The following is a 22928-nucleotide window of genomic DNA, read 5'->3' as shown; positions in this document are numbered from 1 at the left end:
CAAAGATAGTAGTGATCTCGAGGGTATGATCATCTTGCCTGCACAGTTGTCAGAGTTGACTGGATCCTCAAAAGCAAACTCAACGGGCTCCTCGTTAGTGAACTCGTCTCCCGGCTCTACCCAAACAAGACAAACAAGCAACAAGGACACAATCAACCACGTGCAAGGATCAAACAATATGATGCAAAGATGATGTGCTATGCGGGATGCGATGCGGGATGCATATGCAAGATGTGACAAGAAATGCATGAACTTGGCATCAACTTAGGAATCCAAGTGTGCCACTGGAAAGATGAGATGAAATCGCTTGAAAATGATATAAAGAACGCCGGAATCAGAGTTACGGTTTGGAAATGGCAAGCGATTCAAATATGACACCGGTCTGCGATTTACAGCAAGTAGCCAACTAAATGCAACAAAATGAACATGCTACAGCACCAAACATGACAAGAAAGTACATGGCAGGGATGCATTCAAGATGCTTAAGAAAAGTCTAGCACTGAGCTACGGCCAATTCATCCATTAACAGGTTCAAACAAGCATCGCAAAAATGCATATGGCAAACAGATCTCAGACTTAGTGAAATTAACACTTGTCTGGAATTTCAGATCAGGTAGCACTCTTCGGAGCAAAAAAACTACATGCTACAGGACCTGAACATGGCAAAGTAAAGCATGGCATGGAGCTACTCAAAGAGCTTAACAAAAGTCCCTTAGTGACCTTGAGCCAAAAGGGATCAGAAAATACAATTGCAAGCATGTGAACATAGCAAAAACATAATCAGTTTTCAGCCTTACTGAAAACTGGAGCATGCTGAAAACAGATATCAAGTAGGCATGTTTACGAGCTCGATGCACTCACTACAGGGCAAGTCATGACAAGCTAATAATACATCCATCAAGAATACACAAAATGCAAGCTAGACATGGCAAGAACAATAATCCAGCATGCACGGATCAACTACAACAACATCGGCAAAATTGCAAACAAGTTGACAATCTGCCCAGATTCACAAAGTAGCAAAAGTAGAGCTCGATTGAATCAAGCTAGGGTGCTCCATAATTGCAAACAAAGACATGGATGGATAGAGCACTACAAGATTAACAAAACATCCTTACTGATCATCCTCAAAAGAGGCACGGATCACTAGGAAACAACATGAACATATGGCCATATGAGATAAACAGCTCAAGGACTTAGTGGAAATGCTAAGTCCCTGAAAACAGAAATACCAAGTGCACCACTTTGCAAGCTTGTGCTAGGCACCACACACATCACATAAATACATGGGTTGCACCTATGGAAAGATGGGAAAACCCTTAACAAAACATATGTAGAGCTTAAGGGCATATCATGCACACATTAATCATGGCAAAAATGACAAAAGGCTAAATGGAGTAGCAGATCTGACAATAATCTCAAGTAGCCCTCTTCTAACAGCATTTCGGGCATCAATATGAACTCAAATGAAAATGATGCAATGGAATGAAATGATGTACTCTCTGAGATGAACATTTTGATATGCTATATGTCAAAAACGGAGTTACAGATGCAAAGTTACGAGGCTATGAACATGAGCATATGGGCTAGGGTTTCGAGAGAAAAAGTCAACCCGAGGAGATATTTTCAGATCTGGATCGCATGCGGATCGAGGTTCGACGGAATCTCGCCGGAGTTCACTGTAGACGGCCGAAGGCGACGAGGAGGACGGCGGAGGGCGGCGGGGTCGCCGGAGAGGAGGCGAGGCCGAGGCGAGGGGCGGCCGTGGCGGCGTTGAGGCGGCGGCGAGGCGGCACGGACGCGGCGGCCGGGGCGGCGAGCGGTCGGGCGGCGGGCGGCGGAGCTGCGGCGGCACGGCGCCGGCGCGGTGGCGCCGGGGAGCCGGCGAGCGGCGCGGGAGGAGGAGAAGGTCGGGCGGCGGCGGAGGAGGCCCGGGCCGCGGGGGCTCTCCTCGGGCCCGGCGGGCCGCGGGCGGTGGCAGCGGCGGCTTGCCACATGGCAGGCCCGGAGTGGCTGCGGGCGGCGGCGCACAGGTCGGACACGTCCGACTCGGCGCGGACGTTGTCCGGAGGCGGCGGATCTGGGATTTTAGGGTTAGGGACGAGGGGAGACCCGGGATTTCGGGGAGAGGCCTTTATATAGGCATAGAGGGAGCTAGGAGAGTCCAAATGAGGTGCGATTTTCGGCCACGCGATCGTGATCGAACGCTCTAGATGATGGAGAAGGCTTAGGTGGGTTTTGGGCCAAATTGGAGGGGTGTTGGGCTGCAACACACACGAGGCCTTTTCGGTGCCTCGGTTAACCGTTGGAGTATCAAACGAAGTCCAAATGATACGAAACTTGATGGGCGGTCTACCGGTAGTAAACCAAGGCCGCTTGGCAAGTCTCGGTCCAATCCAGAAATGTTTAATCCCCACACACGAAACAAAGCTAGAAATGATCACTGGAGGAGAACGAAGCGCCGGAATGCAAAACGGATAACGGGGAAAATGCTCGAATGCATGAGATGAACACATATGCAAATGCGATGCACATGATGACAAGATATGGGATGCATGACAACGATAACAACACACGGAGACAAAGACCCGAACCCGAAAAAATAAAATAACTTAACGCCGAAACGGCAAGAGTTGGAGTACAAATTGGGAAAGTTACATCCGGGGTGTTACAAATATCGACGTTGTTTCCAATAACCAGGCAATCAGGCCATAAGGCTGTAATAGACAAAGCGCGCTTAGGGAACTTATGCTATATTACCGTGAAGTGTAAGAAGCATCTTCGAAGAAAATAGTACCCCCACCGATACCTTTCTTCGGTGCTCATTGTTATTATGAGACTTGTGCAATAGATTTTTTGTACTCATGAGTTCCATTGTGTGCCGACCATCATTGAAAACTATAAGAGCGCTAGCTTTCGGCTTCACCCAGTCTGAGGTCCGGCTCGGGCGACCCGATCATGACTATCGCAGAGGTGCTACCTTTACTCCCTAGCCGAACAATCGGGAACGTAGGGGTAAGCACAGGAGCGAGGCAACCCAACTTGCAAATCGCTTAAGTCAATATGGTGCATATTGTGGCGTAATACACGAAGACCGACAACCGAAGATGAAGAATAGTTCGGAAGAATCGAGGAGCTTCTCTAACTTGAAGACCGGTTCAGGGGGCTACTGACGGTGTCCTGGACTAGGGGGTACTCACCACGTCATCTCCCGATCTGTTAGATTGGGCCGAGGACCCCCATGGCCGTATACTCACGGGCCAGTTCGGACAGCTGCCACATACATGGAAGATTCGACAAGACTTGGTGATCAAGACAAGGACTCCTCCCCACCGGCATATTCGGCTAGGACTCTTGTTATCCTAGGCCTCTGGTGCATTATATAAACTGAGGCCAGGCTAGTCGATAGATATATACATACAATCATACCATAGGCTAGCTTCTAGGGTTTAGCCTCTCCGATCTCATGGTAGATCAACTCTTGTAATACCCATATCATCAAGAATAAATCGAGCAGGACATAGGGTTTTACCTCCATCAAGAGGGCCCGAACCTGGGTAAAACATTGTGTTCCCTGCCTCCTGTTACCATCGATCCTAGACGCATAGTTCGGGACCCCCTACCCGAGATCCGCCGGTTTTGACACCGACAATGCCCTTCTTGCTGGTGTGACAGTCCTTGAAGATTTCCACAGCATTTGGTTCAGGTACTTTTTGGTCCTTGCGGGCTTTCCTCTGCATTTCGAACAAGTCAATATAGATCTGATAATATGGTACAGCGAAAAGAGTGAAATAGCAGCTAATTACAAGAGCCTCGCAGTGTGCAATATAGCTACGAGATCCTGTCGTCTGTTGGAATTTCACTTTCGTACGGTTGGCCTTGTTCTTTGAATAGTTCACCTACAAGAAGATAGATTTGTGTGGCACATGCATAAATAGGACTTCAACATGTGATCTGATCACATATATATAATGTACCTGATACTTCGGATCAGACCAGTGTTTAACAAGGCCCCTCCAGTCTTCATCCGATATATTTTCCACTGGAGATGTCTGGGAAAGTTCACTATTAGCCTTGCCTTCAAAGTGAGTTTTCCTCAAGTTATACCGATACTGTCGCAGAGCAGACTAGAAAACATGGGTGCAAGCTTGTCTGGTTGCATCATCTTGGCTATCCAACTTGAACCTCATCTATTGAAAATTATGGGAGTCTCATTATCAGCAGCCTAGAAAGTATGGGACAGAGCAAGACGATATTACTAGTTTCCATACATAACCATACTTAAAGATAAATGGTCGGGGAAGGTGTTGAACTGGGTTTCGTCTTTGTCATTCCTGTACTGGATCCTTGTTGGGAGGATATGTACATGACACATAACGGCAACCGCTACCTCTGATACTAACTTGGCTCACTCTGTAGCATCACGCGGCCTTTTTAAACCTGCCTCAAAACGGATCTCCATTCTTCCTCCTCTAGATTTAGTTAACCTATCGAGCATTATCCCTGATGTTTGTTTCCTCTTGCGCCTAGGTGCTAGTCCAACAACGAACATAGGAAGTGTTAGTGTACATCAAACTGTGAGACTACATATAAAGAAGCATGCAACTGTAACTTGACTCCAGCAACTACCTTCTTGCTGTTGAAGCTCACAAGGTTCATCTGATATTGCCAACTCGTCTTGTGTCAAGAGTGCTTGGGAAGTAGTGTCAGGTGGCAAGGGATCTTGGGAACGTGCTGCTAGCTCAGTTGACGCACGAGTAAGTCGTGCAGCTGGTAGTACTGTGGTAGGTGTTGCAAGAACTAGGGATGTCTCTGCTTGTTTGGTGGCAGCTATTTGTTTCTGTTTGGCTTTTTTTGCAACTCGTGTAGCATGGGATGCCGTGTTTGTAGAATTTTCCGCTGTACTTTGACCTTCTATTGCACCAACAGTACCAGCAGAATCTGCAGGATTCATCCGCTTCTCATTCCCTGCCATTCTGTGTTTCTTCCTCTTTCTCTGTGCCATGTTAAGTCAAGCCGACAAGAAAAATGAATACCAATTTAGTTCTTCAGAACAAATTGATGCGTGATGCAGACGAACTGAACTTTGATGTTAGACAACCACATGATAGGAGGATGTAATATGTATGAAAAACAGGACGGAAGAGATAACCAGAACTATGATGTGTAAACTAAGAAGAAGACATTTCACCAAATTAGAAGCAATGCAATGGAAGGTAGACACCATATGAAGGTGCTACAAATATCGCTCTGCCAAGTTAACAGTGTCTCATCATAAATGGCGTTTAAACAAATGTGAAGCAGTACAAGAAATAAATCATATGCAAGATGCAAACAACATCACACTACCATGTTAGAGGTCTCTCGTCATTAGTGCCATTGCATATTCACAGCATTGCATATTCACAACTTATGATGTGTAAACTAAGGAGAAGGCATTTCAACAAATTAGAAGCAATGAAAGCTAGACACCATATGAAAGATGCAACGAATATCACTCTACCAAGTTAAAAATGTCTCGTCATAAGTGCCATTTCAACAAATTAGTAGTACAAGCTAGAAAAGAATGTGAGATGTAACCTATATCACACTCCGAAGTCAAATGTGCATTATGATAAGTGATTGTTGCAGGTTACACAACAGTAGTAATTTGATGTAAGAACATGGTGTGATAGACATATATTGTATGTTCTAGAAACAGGAACACGTGTCTTATTCAAGTATAATGTGTAAAGTAAGCAGATGGAATTCAACAAAATTAGAAGCAATACAAGCTAGACATCATACATAACGTGCAACCACATATAACAGTGCCAAGTTAGAGGGAGCACCGGTGATGCTGCACTAGGGGAGACATGCTCATCATAAACATAGCTTTGTTGAGTGTCTATGCATGTGTTGTCTTGGAAATCATCTTGGGGGTGTGGAGGAGTAGAAACTGTAGAGGCCCTCCGTTCAGAAGGAGCACCTTTATCCGCTGCCTTGCTAACTTCCTTCCGCTTTATTGATTTTGAATTGTCAAGTAAAACTGACAAGAAAAAGCAATAAAATTCTCTCTTCAGAACTCATTCATGCATTATACTGACAATCACTACTTTGATGTAAGGCAAACACATGATACGAGGATGGAATATGTACGAAAAACAGGACGGCATGGCATGTTCACAACTGTTTGTGTAAACTAAGCAGAAACCATTCCAGCAAATAAGAAGCAATGCAAGCTATACACCACATGAAAGATGCAACCAATATGACTCTGCCAAGTTAAAAGTGTCCCATCATAAATGGAATTTCAACAAATTAGAAGCAGCACATGCTATAAATCATATGAAAGATGCAACTAGTATCGCACTGCATATACTAAAGGTGTCTCGTCATGTTGATTGATGCGGGATATAAAAAACAATAGTTTTATGTAAGGACATGCTTAATAGACAGATGTATTGTGTACTAAATATAGGAAGGCATGTCACATTAACAGGTATAATATATAAGCTAAGCAGACTAGCACATGCAGTTTAACCAGATTGGAAGAATTACAATCTAGACACCATATGCAACATGCAACCACATATCACGCTGCCAAGTTAGAGCAAGCACCTATGATGCTAGTGTAGGGGAAATGCTGTAATCAACTACAGAGCTACGTTCACTATCTTCATCTAGCATTTCTGTTTCTTGAGAATCATGTCGGGAGGCTGACGCTGCATTCTTTAAATGAGGAGTAGTCCCCTTGCCTGCCTGCCTCGTCATAAGTGATTGATGAGGGATACACAAGAACATTAGTTTGATGTAAGAACATGGTTAATACACATATGTACTAGTATGTACCAAAAACAGAAAGGCATGTCATATTCAAAGGTATAATGTGTAAGCTAAGCAGATGCAATTTAACCAAATTGGAAGCAATACAAGCTAGACATTCGGTTGGAGTGGTGAGCATGATCATCTAGGACCTGAGAGCCTGGTGGGAGGTGGGCTGCTTCACCACCATCGCAGCTTTTTAGTTGGCTTCCAGGTGATGCATATCTTTGCTAGGCTTGTCACTAGCTCGGCTAGTGCCCTGACTAGCTATTTGTCTTCTGGTGCTCACGGGATGGTGGTTCATGTAAAAAAATATCTTTCCTTATCTTACCGACTTCGGCCTTTCGAATACAAGCTAGACACCATATGGAACATGCAACCACATATGACACCGCGAAGTTAAAGCAAGCACCTGGGATGGTGGTTCACTGTGAGCGAGGTCATCAACTCCAGAGCTACGTTTACCGTCTCCATCTGCTGACACTGCACCCTTTATAACGCTGTAACGTGTCTTGCCTACCCGCATACGAAGCTGGAGTGACTTCTCTCTTTTCGTTTTGGCTTCTCTCATGGCAGCAGAGTCTGAAATACCCTTGCATAAAAACACAATAGTGAGAGTAAGGGTGAAGTGTGTGCAGAACTAGTGCACTGTAAAAGTAGCAGTTAGCAGGTGGCTAAAAAATAAATGACAGGAGACATATGATAGCTCTACAACATTGCATGGCAAACAAAATTAGATTCTACTCCGTATGATTTTGTAATATATGAGCACAGGAAATGCAGGTTCTCCTCCAGCACACCACCACATGTGGTCATATCTAAGATAACAGTCGACTGAAAAAAATAGGTCAGTCGATTTATTTAATGAACCGTCCGATCAATAAGGAACGGGCAGATGGCCTTCGTCTACCTCCCGCTAGCCACTGTTGACGACCTTTCTCGAACTGCCAGTGACCATCGGCCCAGACCCCTGCCTCCGCCGCCCCGCCCTCCCATCGACCTCACACCACCGCCATGCTTGGCAGCGCCCCCAGGCCATCCTTTTAATCCCGGCCGACCTCCAGATTGGGCGCCAGTAGCTCTAGGCCGCACACGCCCCTAAGATAAACACCAAGGCGTTGCTTCCCCGGCGTAATAGGCGTACTAGCGCCTGTTACACTGGGGAATGCTTCCGTTAATTGGGAATAAACTAGCCAGAAATTGAAATTCAGGGGGGCGGCGGACCTCTAGCTAAGGTGAAATAGTATATGAGGAGAAACCTTGTGCATCGCGAGTTACTAGGAACATCTAGTATCAAGAAGAAGCGGTTAACTAGTGTCTTCTGTGGGATGAATACCGTGCAAGCAGAGACGTAAGATTTGCACGAATAAGGGAAGATGAGTACCTTTTTCGGTTGCCGGTGTGGTCAACTCCACATGTCGCGCCGATCTTCTTCTTTTTACCGGGGAAACCGATGTTCTGGAGGGTGCAGGCTTGGACGAACCCATGGCCAAATTGTTGACTGTGTTGCCGTGGTCGTATGTTGGCGGAGGGTAAGCAGATCCGAGGCGGCGAAGGACGGCGTAGCAGGAACAACTCCGGTGCGGTGGAGGGTGGCAAAGTTGGAGTGGCAGCGGTGAGGCGCAGGACGGCGTGGTTGAACTGGCTCGGGTTGTAGTGACCATACCTCAAACGGTCCAATCTCTGTGCTCCGGTGTCATCCCTGGATCAGTAATGCTGACACCACACAATACTTGAAGGATTTATAACAGAGTAGCAATCACACACTTATTACATCGAGCAAGAGAACTTATTACAATAAATATGGCTTAAGGCCATCTAATAACGATAACAGCGGAAGGCTTGGAAGATAAGTGAGTCCATCAACTCCAACGGCATCACTGAGTATAGAACCACGACCTAAAAGCACCTTACTCGTCGTCTAAAAAGTCTGCAACATGAACGTTGCAGCCCAAAATGGGTCAGCACATGGAATATGCTGGCAATGTAACACATAGAGAGCAATGAAAGAATAAGACTATACTACATGCATATTTGGCTGGTGGAAAGCTCTATGGTTACAGTTTTGCGTAAAGCCAATTTTTCCCTACTTCAAAGGAATAAATTTTATTTAACTATCATGGTAGTTGTTAAACATTGAGAGTGTAGACACCCTCTCAATCCCAATTAAGCATCATCATTAAAAACCCAACAAAATTAATTTAGAGTAACATGATGAGATTCACATGATAATCCAAGTACTAGATACTCAAGATGTCCATAACCGGGGACACGGCTAACCATGATTAGTTTATACACTCTGCAGAGGTTTGCACACTTTTCCCCACAAGACTCGATCTCCTCCGTTGGGATTCTCGCACTACATGATGTTTGAGAAATGGATGACCGAGACATAGTCTTTCAGAAGTCCTTGCACCTTACGAACGGGTAGACCGTACCAACATACATCCCCTACATCTGCTAGTCTACCACTGTAAGCATTCACACAGCTCAGTCAACTATGCTAGAGCCCATAGTAGCTTGTGGCTGCACACGGAAGTTTCTAGTATGAATAATCTCATGATCCCTTTGAGCCTGGGTGGCAGTCCAAAAGAAAAACAGGCAATCGCTGGAATACCCAGGTGCCTCAATCCACACAGATGTGTGTTTAAGTTGCCACCTTAGATAAACCATTAATTTAACAATCTCACATCTGTCATGGATACACTCACCCAATCCACGTCTACTAGCATAGCATGGTATAATAAGCAAACGTAGAAGTAACTCCCAAAGGTTTGATAATAAAATAGGTAATAGGTACTACCTCATCTACTTCCCAAACCCACAATTTAATTAGATCCTAATCATGCAATGGTGTGAGGATTGATCTAATGCAATAAAACTGGCTGGTAGGAGGTATGATCAAAGTGTTACTTGCCTTGCTGATGATCCGCAAAACCTAGCGATTCGAAGTAGCAAGCGGCGCACTCCGGGTACTCTATCGCAAACAAACAAGCATACAATAATTACTCATCTAATGCACAGGTAAAACTCGAATAAGAGATCTAACCAGATAGTTCAACTTAAGAACTCCGGTTGGCAAAAAGAATCAAATCAAACGAAGCAACGAAAGACAAACGGCAAACAAAACAAGCTCCATTTACTAATCTGAATCTAGGTCAAATTTTACTGAGGCAAAAACTTGTTTGAGTTGATTAAACGGAAAGAGGGTTTCGAGACGAAACTCCAGGCGCTTGAATCGCTTGATTCCGATAAACGAGCGAAAAGTTAAACTAGAACGAGAATCGGATCAGAAATCACGATCACAAATAATCGCAGAAAATCCGAGAAAAAGAAAAATGACGAACAGATTAACGAACGAACGTTCGTTTTCTGGAACTAAACGATGAATGCGTTCGTTAAAACGAACGAACAAGCGAACGCTCGCTAAATAAATAAACCGGAAAAAACCGATCTATTTAAAAAATGAAAACTAGGGTTTTCTAAAAAAAACCAAATCGGTTTTTCTCAAAAAACCGGGCGGCGGGGCGGCTACCTCGGCTAGGTCCGGCGGGGCTCCGGCGAGGCTTCCGGTGGGCAGCAGCGGCGGCGGGGCGGCGGCAGCAGGGCGACGGCGTGCGGCGCGGCGCAGGCGGCGTGCGGCGGGGCGGCGGGGCTGCGTGGGCGGCGGCGGGTGGCGACTCGGGGCTCCCAGGGGGCCCCGTGGTGGCTATTTAAGAGAGGGGGGCGGCCTTGCTTGGGGAGGGGGTCGGCGGTGGAGGCGTGCCCGGCTCGGTCTCCCTGAGTCCGGCGGCAGCTCGGCGAGGGAGGCGGTGGCTTGGCGGGCCGGCCTGGGTCGGCTGGGCGTTTGGCCCAGTCGAGCGCGAGGTTTTTTTAAACAATTTCACCGAAACTAAGAAAAATTCTAGAAAAATAAATAAAAATCTAAAATTGCCAAAACAAATTTTCACTGTCTAAATAAAATATTTAGAACAGGATGAACATTTTCTTGGCCCTAAATGCAATTTTTAAAAACGTGCAATTTTTCCTAAATTCAAATAAAACCACGAAAAACTCCAGAATAAAACCTTATTTGATTTTTTATTTAAATCCTCAATATTTCTTTATTTTGGGAAAGTCATTTTATTCCCTCTCTCATATTTTTATAATTAAAATAATTGAAGATAAAATAAATAAAATCAAATGATCCTATTTTCAAAATTTGAGAAAACTCAAATATGAAAATAACGAAATCCCCAACTCTCTCCGAGGGTCCTTGAGTTGCGTAGAATTTCTAGGATCAACCCAAAATGCAAATAAATATGATCTGCAGTGATGATCTATTGTATAACATTCCAAATTGAAAATTTGGGATGTTACAAACCTACCCCCCTTAAGATGAATCTCGCCCTCGAGATTCGGGTTGGCTAGAAATAGGTGAGGGTGGTCCTTCAGCAAATCTTCCTCTCGCTCCCAGGTGGCTTCATCCTCTGTGTGGTGGCTCCACTGAACTTTGCAAAACTTGATAATCTTGCTGCGGGTTACTCGGTTGGCATACTCAAGAATCTTAACTGGTTTCTCCTCATAGGTCAAATCACTGTCCAACTGAATCGCTTCCAGCGGCACTGTATCTCTCAGCGGTATATCAGCCATCTCCGTGTGGCACTTCTTTAACTGGGAAACGTGGAACACGTCGTGAACTCCTGACAATCCTTCGGGCAATTCCAACTTATAAGCTACTTCTCCCATATGCTCCAAAACCTTGTATGGTCCTACAAAACGTGGCGCTAACTTTCCCTTAACTCCAAAGCGCTTAACTCCTCCAAGTGGAGATACTCGAAGATAAACTCGGTCTCCGACTTCGTAAAATGTCTCCTTGTGTTTAGAATCTGCGTAGCTCTTCTACATGGACTGGGCTACCTTGAGCCTATCGCGAATCAATTTCACCTTCTATTCAGACTCCTTAATCAGATCCGGTCCAAACAACTGTCGGCCTCCAACTTCATCCCATGACAACGGGGTTCTGCACCTCCTTCCGTACAAGGCTTCGAAAGGGGCCATCTTCAGACTTGATTGATAACTGTTGTTGTAACAGAACTCTGCATATGGCAAATTGTTGTCCCAACTAGATCCATAATCTAGCACACAAGCTCTCGGCATATCCTCCAAAATCTGATTGACTCTCTCGGTCTGTCCATCTGTCTGCGGATGGAAAGCTGTACTGAATTCTAGCCTGGTACCCAAAGTTTCGTGCAACTGATTCCAGAACTTTGAGGTAAACTGGGTTCCTCTATCTGATACAATGCTCCTTGGAACTCCATGCAGACATATGATCCTGGTCATGTATATCTTTGCCAACTTGGCACTAGTATAGGTAGTCTTCACTAGGATGAAATGAGCTACCTTTGTCAAACGATCGACTACTACCCAAATCGAGTCATAGCCTGTACGAGTTCTGGGCAAACCTGTAATAAAATACATGCCTAGCTTATCCCACTTCCATTCGGGTATTGGCAATGGCTGTAGCAATCCGGCTAGCTTCTGATGCTCTGCCTTTACTCTCTGACATACATCACAAACTGCTACATACTCCGCAATATCCTTCTTCATTCCAGTCCACCAGAAAATATCCTTCAAATCCAGATACATCTTGGTATTTCCTGGGTGAATCGAATATGGTGAATCATGGGCCTCTTGCAGAATCAACTTCCTAATCTCCGGGTCATTGGGCACATAAACACGGTCTTCAAACCATAGGGTATCGTGCTCATCCTCACGGAATCCTTTAGCTTTTCCTTTGCTCATTTTCTCCTTAATAGAAGAAATCTCCTTGTCAATCTTCTGGGCTTCTCTGATCTTATCCATCAAAGTAGACTGAATCTCTATGCTGCTACATAGCCTCTCGGAACTATCTCCAAACATAGCTCACGAAGATTCTTGGCTAACTCTCTTGGTAAACCTCCCGTCATTAAGGTATTGACATGACTTTTACGGCTCAACGCGTTAGCTACTATGTTAGCCTTTCCAGGGTGATAATGCAATCTCATATCATAATCCTTGATGAGCTCCAACCATCTCCTTTGCCTGAGATTTAACTCCTTCTGCGTGAAGATGTACTTCAAACTCTTGTGATCCGTGTACACCTCACAATGGTTTCCAATGAGAAAATGTCTCCGAGTCTTCAACGCATTCACTACGGCTGCTAACTCCAAATCATGTGTGGCATAATTCAACTCGTGAGGCTTAAGCTGTCGTGAGGCATATGAAACAACTCTTCCTTCCTGCATAAGCACTGCTCCAAGTCCTCGACGTGAAGCGCCGCAATACACCTCATAATCCTTGGTCTGATCTGGCAAAATCAACACTGGTGATGTAACCAAACGTTTCTTCAATTGCTGGAAACTAGCCTCACATTCTTCAGTCCATTTGAACTTGGTATCTTTCTTCAACAATTTCTTCATAGGCTTCGCAATCTTCGAGAAATTTTCAATGAATCACCGGTGCGAGTCCAAGAAAACTCCGAATCTCTCCAACTGTTGTTGGGGCTTCCCAATTTGTCACAGTGTCAACCTTGGTGGGATCTACTTCTATACCTTCTCCAGATATAACGTGTCCGAGGAATCCAACTTCCTTCAACCAAAACTCACATTTGCTAAACTTGGCGTATAACTGATGTTCTCTGAGCTTTCCAAGTACCAAACACAAATGCTCCTTATGCTCCTCTTCATTCTTCGAGTAAACTAGGATATCATCAATGAACACTACGATGAACTTATCCAAAAACTCCATAAACACTCTGTTCATCATGTTCATAAAATATGCAGGTGCGTTAGTCAGACCAAATGACATAACGGTATACTCATACAGCCCATACCTGGTGGTAAATGCCATCTTAGGTATATCCTGTTCTCGAGTCTTCAGCTAATGGTATCCTGATCGCAGATCGATCTTGGAAAATACCTTAGCTCCTTGCAATCGATCAAACAGATCATTGATCATCGGTAGTGGGTACTTATTCTTGATGGTTACTTCATTCAATCCTCGATAATCGACAACAATCCTTAACGATCCATCCTTCTTCTCCACTAGAAGTACCGGTGATCCCCAAGGTGAAGAACTTGGGCGAATATAACCCTTATCCAATAACTCTTTAATCTGCTTCTTAATCTCTTCCAAATCCTTTGCGGGCATCCTATATGGTCTCTTAGATATTGGCCCTGTTCCTGGCAAAAGCTCAATCAAAAACTCAATATCTCTATCCGGTGGCATGCCTAGCAACTCCGTCGGAAATACATCAGGGAAATCATTTACTACTGGTACTTCCTTCTGCACAACTCCTGTTAAGGAATTTACTTGAGTCCTCTTTTGCACATGCCGGGATACATACTTGATCCTTCTTCCTTCTGGCGTTGTAAGCAAAATTGACTTACTGGCGCATTCAATATTCCCTTCATACTTCGATAACCAATCCATGCCTAATATCACATACAATCCTTGACATTCCAATACTATTAGGTCTGAGGGAAATACGTAGTTACCAATCCTTAATGGTAACCAATCACACCATAGACTAGCCATATACTCTGCTCCAGGGGAGGTTACTAACATGGGTGACCTAAGGGCTTGGGTTGGCAGTTTATACTTATCCACAAATCCCCTTGAGATGTATGAATGCGATGCACCAGTATCAAAAAGAACGAGTGAAGTAAATGACTTAACCAAAAACTTACCGATTACTACATCCGGCTACTCTTCAACCTCCTCCACGTTAACGTGGTTCACCTATCCCCTATTGAAAGGGTTTGGCTTCTTCCCAGAGCTTCCATTGCCATTTAGATTCTGGGATTCAGGAAATTCATTAGCATAATGTCCGGTCTTCTGGCACTTAAAACAAGTGACTTGGCTCAGGTCTCTCTTGGATGGGGTTGATGGGTTGGTGCGGTTCTGGCCATTGCTTCCTCCATTCCCATTACCATTCTTGGGGCCATTATGATTGTGCGAGCTACCTCCTCCATGGGTATGCTGAAAGTGTCCTCCCGGTCTAGGGGTAAAACGTGGCTTCTGCTGAGCTCCAGAATTGTACTTCCCTTGTCCATACTTCCTCTTGCGGTTCTCAATTTGCTGTTGCTTCCCTTCAATCATAAGAGCACGATCTACCAACTCCTGGTAGTTGTTGAAGGTTTCTACCATCAACTGCATGCTCAACTCATCATTCAGTCCTTCCAGAAACTTCTCCTGTTTAGCTGCATCCGTAGCAACATCATCTGGGGCATAACGTGCTAGCTTACTAAAGTCCTCCACATACTGGCCAACTGTGCGCCCTCCTTGGCGCAAGTTGCGAAACTCACGCTTCTTCATGGCCATAGCTCGTGCTGAAACATGGGCAGTATGGAAAGCCTGCTGAAACTGGTCCCATGTGACAGTGTCGATAGGGAAAGTGGCTGTGAAATTCTCCCACCATGATGCTGCGGGTCCTTCAAGATGATGTGTGGGAAACTTCACCTTTTCCGCATCTATGCATCCTGCCGTGGTCAACTCCCTAGCTGTCTTGCGGAGCCAATCATCTGCTACTATCGTCTCAGTGCTACTAGAGAACACCGGCGGATTTAGCCTAAGAAAACGGGCTAGGTGATCAACAGGTGGTGGTGGTGGGTTGTTGTTGTTGTTGTTGTTGTTCCCCTGATTCTGATTCTGGACTAGCAACTGCATCAATGTGTTCTGCTGCTGGATCAACTGAGTGAGCTCCGGTGGGAAGGTAAATCCAGGGTCACGTCTTGGAGGCATCTGGGGGTTTAGAAAAGATGAGATTAAGAATAGATGGGGTCTAGAGATAAAACACTACCCATATGCACATGAGGGAAAAACAAACAATTTACTTCATTCAATCAAACAAGGGCATACAATCGATCCAACTATCGCAAAAGTGCTTGGACTACTATATTTACATGATGGACTACTACTGATGAGGTGGTCTACTAGAAATATTCTTCGTTTGCACTCCATGATATCTGCTCCAGCTTCATCAACATAGTCATCATCACTATCATCTGGATCCGAGTCGGTGTCATCGATGATGATGTAGTCTTCAGGGTGAATTTCCTTGGGTTCTTTGTCTTCTTCTACTGGTGTAGGGCCTCCCATAAATATTCCGATCTTCTTGATCAGGTCGTCATTCTTCTCCACTAGTACTTCGATTTCCTCTTCATAATCTTCATGCGTAGCCTTGAGTTCTTCCTCCAGTTCCTTGATTCTTGTTCTTGCCTTCTTTAGATCTATCATGTCGGCACACATCTGGTTTTCCTGACGTCGAATGTGCTGATTCAACTCATGTCGGCGCACAACTAGTAAGGTTGAATTTTTTTCCATTTTTTCCCTCTAGATCTTAAAAGCCCCGTAACTTTTTTCTGTTAGATTTTTGGGGATTTTGAAAATGTTTAACGGGGTTCCCCCGGCTAAATTCGGATGTAACTTTTCAAGTAGATGATTTTTCATATAAAAACTTTTTAATCCGTGTTCGTATGCAAAAGTTATGCCTATTTTACAAATTCTAGAGAGATTTTGCAAATGAAGTCGAAATTCATATTTGTAAATTTTCCCAACAAGTAGACCACATATCACATGGGAAACTTATTTTATTTTATTTTTTGACATTTGCATCATTTTCTTTTATTTATTTTTAAACTGAAAAGGCGGTCCACGGGGGGTGCATTCAGTGGAATTTTTAGGCCAAGTTAGTAATGGCGCACTATGGGAGTGGTGCACCATTACTAGTTTTGAAAAAAAATATAAAAAAAATTGATTTTTTTTTGAAAAAACTTAGTAATGGCGCACCAATGGACAGTGCGCCATTACTAGTAACTAGTAATGGCGCACTGTCCATTGGTGCGCAATTACTAACATTTTTTTTATTTTTTTCAAAACTACTAATGGCGCACGGTGGGTGTGGTGCGCCATTACTATGTCAACTAGTAATGGCGCACTATCCCACGGTGCGCCATTAGTAACAATTTTTTTTAATTTTTTTTCAAAACTACTAATGGCGCACCACACACCTGGTGCGGCATTAGTAATATATTACTAATGGCGCACAATGGCGCACCACATACATGGTGCGCCATTAGTGTCCATATTATCTATAGCCCTTTTCCTAGTAGTGCAACCTACCGGGTCCACGTGCCATACCGGAATACAGTGTAGAGCAGCCGGGGTGAAGCACCCCAGTCATGGCGCCGGCGTAGTAATGAGCAATGAGGCGTCAAATCACAAAGCTGCACCTTTCATGCAGTTAAGTTGGAGGGACGAAGCAACCATCATTTCACTCATTGCTGAATCCGCTTCTCCCTCATCTTCCTCAACGTAACCACGTGTTGCTTCTGCCGTTGTTCTGCCTCATGTGGGACGCGGATCGGCTTGGTAAAGCACTGACACATGGGACCGCATGTTAGCAAACCGCCAGGACAACGTCCTCCGAAAATAAGAAGCCTAATCCTAGACTTACAAAGGGCTACGTAGCTGCTACATATAATTTCCATCTAATTTATATATGCCCCCCTGATTTTTAGGTGGGGTGGGCCTAATCCTCTCCTTTAATCCAATCAAATAGTCCCACATCACATCAGTTTGTAACTTTATGAAAACCATTACGTGGATGTAGCATTGCTCAAATAAGAAACCTCCCGCGCCATCCGCACAGCAAAATCACCTCCTTTTTACTAATCTTGATTCTATAATTTTTTAGATCAATATAATTGAAATTTGTATAGATAGCACACAGGAGCAAAACCAAGTGGTACGGTTAAGGGCATCCACAATGTGTAGCCAAATATGAAAATAGCTTTTGGCGTCGTGGGAACCATTGTGGACGGTGTTGCCAAAGCCAAAAAGATGGAACCGAAGCTCCCTGATTGATTGATTGATTGATTGAAGGAATAGAAAAATGCAACGTCTCTCCTCTTTCTCCCATGCTTGGACGCATGTAGTACAGTATAGAGCATAGAGCCTACTCCCCTGTCCCTTCTATCACAAATCACAAAGTAGTGAGGCGTCAAATCACAAAAGCACGAACAAAGCAACCATCATTTCACTCTTCGCTGACTCCGCTTCTCCATCGTCTTCTTCGGGAAACCATCTCACTGCACTAGTACTCCTAGTAGTACTAGTAAAGGACTTCCTGGATGCAAATAAGGCGGTTGTCTCGGTGTGCAGGCGGCACTTGCAAACGACTTACCATGGTCTCCCTCAATGGTGTTCTCTGTCGGACGCACTTCGCCAAACCACCAAAAAAAGATATCGTCGACGTCACCGCAATGGGGAAGGAAGTCAAATATAGTTACTACCTCCATTTTTTTTGTACACAAGGCCAGTATATCAAAATTACAATTTGCAAAGGGCCACTAACACTAATCGAGGCCAAATTGATGGGGTTAGCAACCAAGGACATTAATATCCCCTGCATGCATGTAGAAGTGAGAAGGTTAGTTTGCATGGCGCTGCATTAATCAAGCGATGAGGAGTGAGATGGTTAGCTCTTTGGTCTTTGGAGAGAAAAATACGCATTAATTGACACGTGAAACGAGGATTTGTATCGATTAAATCCCGTGAAAGAAAACCCCGCCTTTCTTTTTTAACACTAGTACTCCTAGTACGTACGTACTTATCCCGTTTGGGTCTAGGCCTTGCATTGCCAAACTTCACCACACATTTTTGCCAAGATTGCCTAAAGTTTTGAAAATGAGAAGGAGGTACACTTGCACACGGATGTCGCGGTCGCGCCGCACCCTCACACGGTCGCTCCTGCACGCAGCGGTCGCACCGCACCCTCACACAATCGCTCCTGCACGCTGCAAACCCAACCAAGGGAACGCACCCTCACTGACACATGTTGTCGCATGTGAACAAACCAAACTCAGCCATCCTATCGCTGACACATAATTTTCGTTCATAGAGTATGTTTATCCAACCGCATGTTGGGGAGTATCCGTACGGCCCATGCGGTGGTCTGTTGGGGAACAAGAAGAGGTGAGGAAGAAGGAAAGAAGGGTTAGGAGACGTAGGATATTCATCCAACTGCCTGAAATGGTAGACTGACCCAAGTCAGGCGACTTGCATAACAAATATATGTTTTTACACAGCAAAAGATCCATAAAAACAACAACTTAAAGAAAAACTATCACTGCTCGCGGAAAGAGACGACCCCGTCATCTTTGGCTGCCGGCGCGAACCAGCCGTCGCTGCCGACGTGTGTCTCCGCGCCGTGGTTGTCCTCGGCCTCCAGCTACTCGTTCAAGCAGAGCATGCGAGCGCTCTGCATGGACGAGAGCACAGCCCGGTTCCGCCTGCAGGAGGGCCTCGATGGCAGCGGCATCCGCGCGCTCCGCGTCGAGTCGAGCCTCCGCCGCCTGGTTCAAGTCTAGGACGTCCGGTTCCGCCTGCAGGAGGGCGTCGATGAGAGCGGCATCCGCGTGCTATGCGTCGATTCGAGCCTCTCCCACCCAGTTCAAGTTCAGGACGTCTGGTTCCGCCTGCAGGAGGGCCACGATGGCAGCGGCATCTGCGCGCTCCGCCTCAAGTTGAGCCTCCGCCGCCCGGTTCACATCCACGACATCCGGTTCCGCCTGCAGGAGAGCCTCGACGGCAGCGGCATGCGCGCGCTCCGCGTCGAGTTGAGCCTCTGCCTCCTGGCCCTCCTTTAGTATCGCCATGTTGAACCGCTGGTTCACCTGCACCATGGGGGACTCGGACGCCGGCACGAAGTCGACGTCCATCGTCTCATACCCATTGTGGGCCTTTTGCACCGCGACCTCTGCCATGAACATTGGATTGGCTTCCTCCTCCTCGTAGCTTGGCTCCAGAGAACTCGGGATTGGCCCATCGCAAAGCGAGCTTAGGAACGGAGGTCTGTGGCGCCGACCGCCGCCACGATTTCTGCGCGGCGCTCCGACGTCAGCATCTTGTAGTAAGTGATCTTGCGGCGCACCATGGCTTTCCGGCTTACTAGGGGACACTTGATGCGGGATAGGGGATCGAAAGGTGGGGGAATGGGCTGGAGATTTGGTGTGGTTTTAGGGCAGTGGCTGGCGTAGGCCGAGCAGCGAAGGTTCTGGTGTGAATAGTGGTTCCGGTGACGACCGGTCAATCGGTTTTGACTGTACATCACTCTTATCGCGTTCGCGTTGCATCCCGGCACGCTGGACCCTCCACGTCGCTCACCAAATGGAACGCGCTTCATCTTGCGTTTTCGCTCGCTTGTGGGACCGCAGTTGAGAGCAAACCGACGTCCCTCCCCCTCCCCCGCCCGCGTCATTTATTATACCACCGCTCCCTCCTTTTTATGTAGAGTAAATAACAACAGAGGGAGTATACTACGGATGAGGATCCCCTAACGTGGCCGAACCCATTGAGTAACTGACATGCGGGGCCTAGCAAGCATGGGGTCCGCCAGTAAGTGACCGAAAGGGAGGGTAAGGCAGGGATACCTACGTGAGAGGATCCACTTCCACTATACTACTTTCACCAAATGTTAGAGTAATAATATATGACATGCAACTTACACATATGTTAGAGTAATAATATATGACATGCAACTTACACAAAGCATACAGGGTCTAATGTGTTTTTCGAGGCTAACTTTGACCAAATGTTAGAGTAATAATATATGAAATGCAACTTACACAAAGCATACGGTCAAATTCGTATGTGAAAGGAGTTTCCAATGATATAATTTTCACATTATACATCTCATGTACTATTAATCTTGTCAATAGTCAAATTGGAAACCATCTCGAGTACAAATCTAGGAGTACGTATGAATCTAACAATATTGATTGGGCGTTGTTGAATGTTGATACCTTTTTGATCAAAGTAGAGATACTTTGACTACACATAAAACTTATATGTAAACTAGAAAGGATACGAAGGAGTATATTGTACGTTCAAAAACGAAACGAACATTGAATACCCTTTATATATGATTTGCGGATGCTATGATCACCGGTTCAAAATTTTGAATCCGCCTTAGGTATCACGTGCCCCCACTCGTTCCCTCTCGATTTCATCTCGGGGCCCGGAGATCTATTGTAAGAGGACTATGGTGGGTACATGCGAATGATACTCGGCGGAATGTTCAAATGAGGCATGCGGGAGGATGGACTCGACTGGAGGGCGACATGATCGATGGAGAAGAGGGTTGGAGAGGAATGAGAAATAAGCAAATTCCACATGATTATACTTGAATGTCTCAAATAAGCAATAAGTTGTCTCGCTTGGCCTACATAGTGAAAGGCCTAATGCGCAACGCGGAGCACTGACGCTCGAATATTGCTGGGAAAACAGGGAAACCGACATGTGGGGCTCACCCGTCAGGACGATGTAGCACAGACTAGTCCAATGGAGGAGCTGGCCCACGACCTCCTCGCCACCGACAACCGTTCATGTGGGTCGTTGGGGCCAACAACGGGGTGCAGCTCCAGCACCACCTCTAGACACGGCGACCGCGGTGAGCGACACGCTCATATCGTCGCTAGACACGGTCGGTTTCAGTGTGCCGAGGGTGGCGTTAGTGCTGTGGCACGACCAACGGTATGTTTGGTTTGTGCCCAAGGTTGCCCCATCAAAGCATTGGGTAGACAAAATTTTGGTTGAGGTATTGGTTGCCCATGATTTGGTCTACATTGGCAAGAAAAATGAACTAGAGTTGGCTAGAGTTCATTGGCATGTCAAAGAAATGGCAACCATCCAAACAAAGACCAATCTTTGGGTCATGACCAAAATTTTGGTTGAGGTATTGGTTGCCCATGATTTGGCCGACATTGGCAAGAAAAATGAACTAGAGTTGGCTAGAGTTCATTGGCATGCCAAAAAAATGGCAACCATCCAAACAAAGACCAATCTTTGGGTCATGACCAAAATTTTGGTAAGGTGCACTTTGGCCACAATCCAAACACACCCCAACACCCGGATCGTCGAGGATGCACGGGGCGCCGCGACGCGTCCGCGGAGTGGTGTAGCACGGCCAACTGCATCCTCTGGACCTGAGACCATGCCGGGTCGTCTTGCTTTTTCAATGACATGCGGGGATCGCATGTGAGCAAAGGGCATCTCCAACGTTGCCACGACCGCAGCTGACTACCCTGGCACACCAAAACCCTCGTCCCTCACGCCGTCGCGTGGTGCGTTCCCAGCCGGCGCCTGTCGGATTTCGGGTTCCGGCAGACCCTTGAGGTTCGAACACTGGGGTGCGTGCAGAGATTTCGCCTTCTACCTACCTGCACCCCTCCGCCTCGCTAAGATCTAGGCTATGGAAAGAACAACACAAGAGATACAGGGTTTATACTGGTTCGGGCCACCGTTGTGGTGTAATACCCTACTCCAGTGTGTGGTGTGGTGGATTGCCTCTTGGGCTGATGATGATGAGCAATACAAGGAAGAACAGCCTCGCGAGGGTCTGTTCTTGGCTGGGGGGTGAACTGCTAGGAGGAGTTCAGTCACCCTTCTCTCTCTCTCTCTCTTCTCGATTCTTTCTCCGATTTCGGTCTCAGCTTGTTTCAGGGTTGGCCGATCCTAGATCCCCGATCCTCGGTGCCCGATGCCCCCTACCCTGGGGGTGGCTAGTCCTATTTATAGGCAATGGCCCTGGGCCTCTTCCCAAATATTGAGCGGGAAGGGCGCCAACAATTGGCCATTTTGAAGGGGAACATCTGGTACACTTATCCTGACTAAAGTTGGTCCCCGCCTGCCAAAGACTCTGGTGGTGACGCTGGCTTGGGCTCCACAATGACTTCCTCCCTGCCGTTGGACTGGTCTTGGTCTCGTTGCACCGAAACGGGCGCCTTTGCTTGATGCTCCCGCCTGTGCTTGCTCCCTTTGCAGCAAAGAGGAAAGGAGGACATTGCGCGGGCTGGCGCCCGCCTGGCGCCCTTGGTCGTCATGGCTTGCGTCACGGGCACCTCGTGAGGTACCCCGCCTTGATCTCTCCGCCTCTTCGCGAGCCAGCCTGATGAGGCCGTGCCTGAGGAAGCTCCGTGTCGCCCGCCCCACGAGGCTTGGCCCCTCGCGAGGGTCTTGAGTCTGTGTTGATGAAGATGGGTCGTGCTGGGCCCCCTTTGAGCCACGCCGCAGGCCGCAGGCAGGCAAGTCTGGGGACCCCC

Source organism: Triticum urartu, chromosome 1 (genome assembly GCF_003073215.2).
Source record: "Triticum urartu cultivar G1812 chromosome 1, Tu2.1, whole genome shotgun sequence".
Classification (NCBI taxonomy): domain Eukaryota; kingdom Viridiplantae; phylum Streptophyta; class Magnoliopsida; order Poales; family Poaceae; genus Triticum; species Triticum urartu.
The sequence above is the reverse complement of the archived record's forward strand: the minus strand, read 5'-3'. Positions refer to the sequence as shown.